This window comes from Bos taurus, chromosome X, assembly GCF_002263795.3.
Source record: "Bos taurus isolate L1 Dominette 01449 registration number 42190680 breed Hereford chromosome X, ARS-UCD2.0, whole genome shotgun sequence".
Lineage (NCBI taxonomy): Eukaryota > Metazoa > Chordata > Mammalia > Artiodactyla > Bovidae > Bos > Bos taurus.
Genome location: NC_037357.1, coordinates 37,837,531 through 37,847,388, shown reverse-complemented (window position 1 = coordinate 37,847,388; position 9,858 = coordinate 37,837,531). Strand labels below are relative to the sequence as shown.

The following is a 9,858-nucleotide window of genomic DNA, read 5'->3' as shown; positions in this document are numbered from 1 at the left end:
CAGATGGGACTAAAAACGCCAAAGCTTCATTCTGGTCTCTTAAGGAATATAAAGTCTTTTATACTAAATTTCATTATGCTCAACAAAAAGAATTATATGCTCTTATTTAAGTTATTTGCCTACATCCTTACCCCATTAATATAGTCTCTGACTCATATATTCTGTTTTTGTATTAAAAAAATATAGAAACCTCCACCATATACTCCAATCAACCTATTATTCAACAACTCTTTTTCAAACTACAATCTTGTTAAAAACCACTGTGGGGGATTTTCTCCCAGGGACTTGGAAACAATGAATCTGAAAGAACAACACTTGGACAGTCTCTTGCAAGGACTGACAAGTTTATTTCTGTGGTCGAGCCTTTTTATAGAAGCAGGAACAAAGAGCTTAGAGTATACGGCCAGCAGAGAACATACGGGGTTAAGACATAATCAGTAAAAGATATTTCAAGGACAGCGCGTTTTAAATGACCCATGTGTTTATCCCATGACCAATTTTCTCAAGCAACATCTTTAATATTTAATTATTAAATCTTGGCGCTGAGCATAGCTAAAGGCATGAGATGTTTTTCAGCTATCAGTATGCAAAGCCTGAGTACTTCTGGCCCTCTGCCATTTTCCCAAGGACCTTCTCCTTCAAGGCTACTTTGCACTGCGCTTCCCAACATATCTTCCTTTTGTTTTTAATTTAAGCACAGTAGCTGCTAGTTGGACTCCGTTGTGAAAGGCACTGAGTCTTGAGTAGAGATATCTGTATCCTATAAACAATGACAGAAAAAGCAGGGTGATTAATACATATATAACAATGTTGCTTCCTGAAAACCAAGTTCTAGGGTCTAGAGACGATAGGGCTTTAGTTAAAGTATCGTAAAATTGAGTGCTGTACAATTCCTTGGGTACCTTAACTTGAAAATTAGCAATTTGTTGTTTCAACAGATTGATGTCTAAACTTGAGTTATCTGTGAGATCCTGCAAATGTGCTTTAACTTTATCCCAAGGATACTCAGTGCTATTGTTGGGCATATTAGTCAGACAAAAAGAAGTAAAATTCCAGTGACAACGTATACGTGTTTGGAAAGTCAGTTGCTGCACTTGATCTCCTAAGTGGATTATCACAGTTTGTAACTCATTAATTCGTGTTTGTAATTGCTGGTCTATTTGGGCTTGTCGAGTCCAAAGATCATGAGCGTCTTTGTGCCATGCAGTGATAAAATCATGATTTTGTATAGAGTTATGTAGAGCCATACCAGACAAAGTTCCTACAGTCACAATGGAAATAAGGCTTAGGATGCCTGCAATAATCCACCCAATGATGTCCTTAGATCGCCTAAGTCCAGTTTTCAACAATACAAACAGAAAGACAGAATCAGTCCAAGGTTCAGTTAAGTTTACAGTAAGCCATAACTCAGATCTTTGTTTAACTAGTGCAATTCTAGCATTGTGATATGAAATGGTGTGATACAATGCACATGCAGTACAATTGACAATCTTGGCCAATAAGTCAATATCAAAATGCCCTACAATAAACAAGTAAGGAAGGTGAACACACGATTGAATATAGCCAGTACTATTGTATAGGATGAACTATGGAATGAGGTTCGTGACATTGTACAGGAGACAGGGATCAAGACCATTCCCATAGAAAAGAAATGCAAAAAAGCAAACTGGCTGTCTGGGGAGGCCTTACAAATAGCTGTGAAAAGAAGAGAAGTTTCACTTTTCAAGGAAAGATATAAACATCTGAATGCAGAGTTCCAAAGAATAGCAAGAAGAAATAAGAAAGCCTTCTTCAGTGATCAATGCAAAGAAATAGAGGAAAACAACAGAATGGGAAAGACTAGGGATCTCTTCAAGAAAATCAGAGATACCAAAGGAACATTTCATGCAAAGATGAGCTCAATAAAGGACAGAAATGGTATGGACCTAACAGAAGTAGAAGATATAAAGAAGAGATGGCAAGACTACAGAGAAGAACTGTACAAAAAAGATCTTCATAACCCAGATAATCACGATGGTGTGACCACTGACCTAGAGCCAGACATCCTGGAATGTAAAGTCCAGTGGGCCTTAGAAAGCATCACTATGAACAAAGCTAGTGGAGGTGATGGAATTCCAGTTGAGCTATTCCAAATCCTGAAAGATGATGCTGTGAAAATGCTGCACTCAATATGCCAGAAAATTTGGAAAACTCAGCAGTGGCCACAGGACTGGAAAAGGTCAGTTTTCATTCCAATCCCAAAGAAAGGCAATGCCAAAGAATGCTCAAACTACTGCACAATTGCACTCATCTCACACGCTAGTAAAGTAATGCTCAAAATTTGCCAAGCCAGGATGCAGCAATATGTGAACCGTGAACTTCCTGATGTTCAAGTTGGTTTTAGAAAAGGCAGAGGAACCAGACATCAAATTGCCAACATCCGCTGGATCATAGAAAAAGCAAGACAGTTCCAGAAAAACATCTATTTCTGCTTTATTGACTATGCCAAAGCCTTTGACTGTGTGGATCACAATAAACTGTGGAAAATTCTGAAAGAGATGGGAATACCAGACCACCTGATCTGCCTCTTGAGAAATTTGTATGCAGGTCAGGAAGCAACAGTTAGAACTGGACATGGAACAACAGATGGGTTCCAAATAGGAAAAGGAGTACATCAAGGCTGTATATTGTCACCCTGTTTATTTAACTTATATGCAGAGTACATCATGAGAAACGCTGGACTGGAAGAAGCACAAGCTGGAATCAAGATTGCCGGGAGAAATATCAATAACCTCAGATATGCAGATGACACCACCCTTATGGCAGAAAGTGAAGAGGAACTAAAAAGCCTCTTGATGAAAGTGAAAGAGGAGAGTGAAAAAGTTGGCTTAAAGCTCAACATTTAGAAAACGAAGATCATGGCATCTGGTCCCACCACTTCATGGGAAATAGATGGGGAAACAGTGGAAACAGTGTCAGACTTTATTTTTCTGGGCTCCAAAATCACTACAGATGGTGACTGCAGCCATGAAATTAAAAGACACTTACTCCTTGGAAGGAAAGTTATGACCAACCTAGATAGCATATTCAAAAGCAGAGACATTACTTTGCCAACAAAGGTTCATCTAGTCAAGGCTATAGTTTTTCCTGTGGTCATGTATGGATGTGAGAGTTGGACTGTGAAGAAGGCTGAGCGCCGAAGAATTGATGCTTTTGAACTGTGGTGTTGGAGAAGACTCTTGAGAGTCCCTTGGACTGCAAGGAGATCCAATCAGTCCATTCTGAAGGAGATCAGCCCTGGGATTTCTTTGGAAGGAATGATGCTAAAGCTGAAACTCCAGTACTTTGGCCACCTCATGTGAAGAGTTGACTCATTGGAAAAGACTCTGATGCTGGGAGGGATTGGGGGCAGGAGGAGAAGGGGACAACAGAGGATGAGATGGCTGGATGGCATCACTGACTCGATGGACGTGAGTCTGAGTGAACTCTGGGAGTTGGTGATGGACAGAGAGGCCTGGCGTGCTGCCATTCATGGGGTCTCAAAGAGTCGGACACGACTGAGCGACTGATCTGATCTGATCTGATTGTATAGTAAGGTATAATTAGAAGGACGAAACACACCCACAGTCCCATAAACACTAGTGAATTGCTCTAAGGCTGCTGGAATTTTCCAAATGTGCCATTGCCCTGGCCCCACAATGGGGACGATGATCCTGGTTCGTGGGGGTGATAAGCCCCCATTATACCAATTCAGCAATATGTCCTTATGAGTCCAGAAACTTGTATTAGATTTGTGAAAGCCTCCAATGCTTGATCTATTAAACCAGGAGCAGTTATGATGTTCCTCCTGCTCTTCAGAACAGTTTACAAACAACCCGTGAGGTCCCCAGTCAACAAATTTAAATCTATGATTGGTATGATTTTTCTGAATTATAGAAACTTTCCCAAATTGGCCTCGACAGTCAGACCAATGTAACGGTTGTATCTCCTGTTTTCTTCTCCAAGATACAGTGTGACATGAAGGTTCCTCTGGTTGAAAAAGCAAGTTCGAATAGTTGGCTATCTGGCCTGGATAATGTCACTTGGAGCCATTAAGTAAGAAAGATGCCATAGCGAACATTCCCAGATGCAAAGCAGTCCCATTGTTGGCAGAGTATGCTCACCACTGTGGGAAGATAGTCATGCAAAGGGGGTGATATCCGAAACAGATAGGCAAGGTTTTGAATCCAATGTAAATGTTGATTGGCTTTCCCTCATCTTCTTCATGGATTGGTCGCTTTGTGGACCAGGGACTTGGAAAATGCATGCTATCATTGGTAAAGATCATAGGGGCTTTATCTACCCAATCCACTATGGAGAGAAGTGGTGGGTTGGATATGTATGCCCAATAAACATATTCTGCACTTACCCCAGAGAAACAGGAAAGAACAGCTAACATTGCCAGAAGCAGCTTATCTGGAGTCAAAGGAGTTCCAGTGTTCTTCAGTGTCTGCTCAGCCTGACGAGTCATGTTTTTCACTTGAGCCCATGTCGAGTAAGGATTCAGACAATGGCGTTTCCTCATTGGCTCCTCCAAGGTCATTGATGAGACCCTTCGCATCAGCTTCATCACTTGCCGAAGGAGTCCGATCTTGGGGTCCTTCTCAGTAATGGACATGGCGAAAGGGAACCCAGATTTCCTCTCCATCTGCAATGACAAGACCATAACACTTGCCTAGGAGTTGTAAGATTCCTGGCAGCCACTGATTAAATTGCTTATACCATATTGGTGTATTGATTTCTAATTTGCTGTTTTTGTCTTCTGCAAAATGTCTATCTGCACGAGTGTCAGAATTATTTTTTGTTAAGTTTAAATTTAGGGGATAAAGAGTTAAAGATAATAATAATTGAGGGTTCATAGGATAAGAAGTGTATCTCCTCTTCCAAATTCCCCCTTTCTGTTTTAATAAGTGATTTTTTAGGGTGCAGTGGGCTCTTTCAATAATGGCTTGACCCTGGGGATTATAGGGTATTCCTGTAATGTGTGTTATGTTCCATTCTGATAAAAATGAATGAAACGAGTGTGAGGTAAATGCAGGTCCATTGTCTGTTTTCAAGACTGAAGGAATCCTCATAATGGGGAAGGTAAGTAAGAGTGCAGAAATGGCATGTTTGCTGGATTCTGAAGAGACAGGTACTGCCCGGATAAAGCCTGAAAATGTATCTACTGAGACAAAAAGCAAAGGAAACTTTCCTAGGGAGCAGTGAGTGAAATCAGACTGCCAAAGGGAATTAGGCTGTTGCCCCCGGGGGTTAACTCCTGAAATCATAGTTCGTAAGTGCAGAGGGGCGCAGACATCACAGGTTTTAATAATACGGCTTGCTTCAGTGAGAGGAATATGGTATTTAGAGTGCAATCTGTTAGCATTGGTATGAAGATCAGCATGTTTGTCCCTGGCAGATGTAAAGACGGGAGCTATGAGCCTGTCAACGGTATCATTTCCTGCAACCAGGGGGCCAGGTAAACCTGAATGAACACATATATGTACAGTGAAGAAAGGTTCCAAACGTGAGCGAATTAGGGCTTGAGTCTGTGAAAAAAGAGTATATAATTCTTCATCTAGGTTGTATAAAAAGGTGGTAACAAAATCGGGAAAAAAGGGAAGTAAGGTATTTGGAATCAGTATATACGTTGAAGGATAATGGTTGAAGAGACAAAAGAGCATATAAAGCATACAATTCAACTCTTTGTACTGAAGAATAGGTAGTGGGTAATTTCTTTTTGATATCAGGGCCGACAATCCCTGCTACGCCTTTCTTGTTGCCATCAATGAAATAGGTGGGGGCATTGGAAATAGGCTGGGATGCAATGATATTAGTTATAATGAATTTAGTACATTGTAGAAAGTCCCATAATTTTCCTTTCAGCAAATGAAATGAGATAACATTTTGAAAATCACTTAATGCTATTTGCATGGTCAGGTTATAGTGTAAGGCAATTTGCAATTCCTTTTTTGTCAAGGGGACGTGTATTGCATATGGATCAAATCCAGTCAAAGTTTGTACATGGCTTCTCCCTGACATGATTAATTGCCCTATTTTCTCAATATACAATACAATTTTTTTAGACTGTTTAGTGTGTAAATATACCCATTCTATTGGGCTATGCTGAGCTATAATTGCAGTGGGTGAATGTTCAGTGGAGAATATATATAAAGAAACCAGTTGATCATGATCTAGCTGAGTTGAGAAAGATTGTTGAATGCGTTTCTCCACTAAGGCCAGTTCTTCTTTGGCCTCTTTTGTTAGCTGCCTAGGGCTATTAGGGTCAGGGGATCCCTCTAAAATTTTAAATAGATTTTGTAAGGCATAGGTGGGGATGCCGACAGATGGCCACAGCCAATTAATATCTCCTAGCAATTTTTGAAAATCATTCAGCGTGCGTAGAGACTGCACAGAAATTTGAGTTTTTTGAGGTTTAATTTTAGATTCTTCCATAACATGTTCTAAATAATTGAAGGGTGCTTTCAATTGAATTTTATCTGGCGCAACAAGCAGGTCATGATTTTGAAAAGTAGTAGTAACTTCATTATATAACTATTGTAAACAGAGTTCAGATTCCATGGAGAGAAGTATATCATCCATGTAATGAATTATGTAAGCAGTAGGATACTTATCTCTAATGGGTTGTAATAAAACAGATATGAGATATTGGCAAATGGTAGGAGAGTTCATCATTCCCTGAGGTAGAACCTTCCACTGAAATCTTTTAACAGGAGCCATGTGATTTATAGAAGGAACCGAAAAGGCAAAACGTTTTCTATCTTTAGGGTGCAGAGGTATAGTAAACAAGCAGTCTTGTAAGTCAATAATAGTTACAGACCATCCTTTTGGTACCATAGAAGGGGAGGGCAATCTGGGTTGTAAGGGCCCCATAGGTATCATGGTATTATTAACATTTCTTAAATCTATCAACATTTGCCATTTTCCTGATTTCTTTTTTATTACAAAAACAGGGGAATTCCACAGGGAAAATGAAGGTTCTATATGAGCTTTTTGTAATTGTTCATTTACTAATTGTGTAAGAGCTGCCAATTTTTCTTTAGTTAGGGGCCATTGAGGTGTCCATACTGGGGTATCAGATTCCCAATCGAGAGGCAGCGGTGCTAACTCAATGGCCCGCACTAAAAAGGTTCATTTAAAGAAATTGTGGCTTTCGTTTGTTCAAGAAAATCCCGTCCCCATAAATTGATAGGGATATTGGTAATATATGGTTTGATATAAGCTACAATTTGATCAGGGCCATACACTTGTAAATAGGATGCACTGACAAAAGTTTGTGTGGTATCAGCTTCACCCACTCCTAGTAGTCTATAAGGAGCCACAACCTTACCCCAATCAAGGGGCCATTCTTCAGCTCTAATGATTGAAATGTCAGCTCCGGTATCTAGCATGCCTGTGAAATTTTTTCCCCATATGCATAAAGTGAGCATGGGTTTCTGATGTTCCTTTAATAAGGTGGATAGTGCAGCAGTAAGGTTGGTACTACCAAAGCCTCCCTGCTAAACTTTATCAGATGCCTTCATTGGTTTGACATCTGGTAAAAGTAATAATTGTGCAAAACGTTCCCCCTTTTGTAAGTATACATTTCCCATTTTCACAACATTTACCATAACATGTATTTCCCCTTCATAATCTTCGTCCACAACACTGGTCAATATCACTAAACCTTTCATTGTGCAGCTACTACGTCCCAAAATCAGTCCCACCATCCCAGATGGAATCAGGCCAATATATCCAGTGAGAATTTTGTGAGTGTTGTATAATTCTATTAATTCCATGTCATAAGGACTAGGTATATCAATGCAAGCACTTTTAGATGTAGCTGCTTGTAGCGTCATAACGCTGGGTCCTCCTTTTGTAGCGGGGCTAGAGGAAAGCCCCTTTATTAGTTTCCCTGTTGTTTTTGTTGTGCACTGGGAGTCAATGTGTTTCCATCCTTATCAAATTTGGAATGACATTCATTCAGCCAATGGAACCCCTTTTTACATCTTGGACATACTCCTGGGGGTCTCTTATTAGAAGTAGCATTATTTTTTCCAGCCTGTATTGGCAGAAGGCATTGTTTTTTCATATGGCTGGCCTTCCCACAGTTAAAACATTTGGCATTAGCAGCTTTCTGTACATTAAAGGTTTCTAATGCCGCCAATTTTGCTCTATGGGACATAGATCTGATATCCCTACAAGCTTTCAAATACTCCATAAGAGAGCCAGTCTCTCGAATTGGTCTAAGCACAGATCCACATTCCTCATTAGCATTTTCAAAAGCAAGTTGTTTTAAAATAGTATTTTGTAAAGTCACATCCTTAATAGATTTTTCAACTGCATCCTTTAATTTTCCTATAAATTGAAAATATTCCTCCTCATGCCCTTGAATAATCTTAACAAATGAACCATCAGAGTTAGCGCTATCAACCTTTGCCCACGCCCTGCAGGAAGTTTCTTTAATGAAATGCAACATCTGAGGGGTAATATTAGCTAATTGCACAGTTATATCAGCCATGGTCCCCATTCCAGTAAATATATCATAAGTTAAATTGGTGGGGTTACCACGAGATTGCTGGTCAATCATCATTTGTTGGGCCTCATCACCAACCCACATTTGCCACTGCAGTAATTGTTGAGGATTTAAAACCATCCTTGCTACTTGAAAAAAATCATATGGCATCCAATGGTCAGCCCATCCTCTGAGAAATTCTACACAGTAAGGAGAAGTAGGTCCATACAGAGTACATGCTTTCATAAAGCTAGACAACATACCAAAATCTATACCGACCCAAGTATTTTGACCCTGGGCGGGTTGATCAAATTTATTGGGAAAGCGAAAGCACAAGCAGGCATCTCCCAAGGAGGAGTGAAGCGGTTAGTACGAGCAAGGTTAACAACTGCAGTTACAGACGGAGCAGAAGGAAAAACCTCAGATTTGGGCTGCCTGCCGAACGAAATGACTTCCGCCTTAAGCGGTTTCGGTTTTGACACATCCTTAATAGATACATCCTCAAGTTGTTTTTCCAGGGTTTGTGTTTGATTGAGCGTGACATTTTTGCATTTCAAAGCACCTTGCATGTCTTGTTCATCAAGCTCATATTCATGCAAAGACCAAACAGTCTCTACCTCCAAATCAACATTATGTCCTTCAATTCGTTCTATGACAGCCCGTATGAGTGACCAGGTAACCCACCATTGAGGAGGAATGCAGACTCTTTGCCGATATGCTCACAAAACATTATTCTTAACCCTTTTCCATACATCAAGATCAAGCGTCCCCTCCTCCAGGAACCATGGATTATGTTCCAATAGTATATGATAGCAGTCGTTCAACTGATATCTTGAAACATTAACACCGTTTTGTTTCAAAAAATGATGCATTATAGAAATGAAAGGAATCTTACTGCTATGTTGTCCCATCTGTTCAGCCTTCCTTTCAAGTCCCTGTTCAGGCGCCACCTGTCAGGGATTTTTCTCCCCGTGACTTGGAAATGACGAACCTGAAAGAACAACACTCGGACAGTCTTTTGCAAGGACTGACAAGTTTATTTCTGCGGTCGAGCCTTTTCATAGAAGCAGGAACAAAGAGCTTAGAGTATACAGCCAGCAGAGCGTACGGGGTTAAGACATAATCAGTAAAAGATATTTCAAGGACAGCGCGTTTTAAATGACCCATGTGTTTATCCCATGACCCATTTTCTCAAGCAACATCTTTAATATTTAATTATTAAATCTTGGCGCTGAGCATAGCTAAAGGCATGAGATGTTTTTCAGCTATCAGTATGCAAAGCCTGAGTACTTCTGGCCCTCTGCCATTTTCCCAAGGACCTTCTCCTTCAAGGCTATTTTGCA

General features: G+C 40.2%; 1 long non-coding RNA gene across 1 annotated transcript; it reads right to left on the bottom strand.

Moving 5' to 3' along the window:
* Positions 1 to 327: 327 nt before the first annotated feature.
* Positions 328 to 9,576, bottom strand: LOC101904611 (uncharacterized). The gene is made up of 3 exons (XR_240789.4): positions 9,411 to 9,576; positions 4,388 to 4,666; positions 328 to 760 (listed from the first exon to the last, which is right to left on the bottom strand). It is a non-coding gene; the product is annotated as an uncharacterized lncRNA (long non-coding RNA).
* Positions 9,577 to 9,858: the final 282 nt, after the last annotated feature.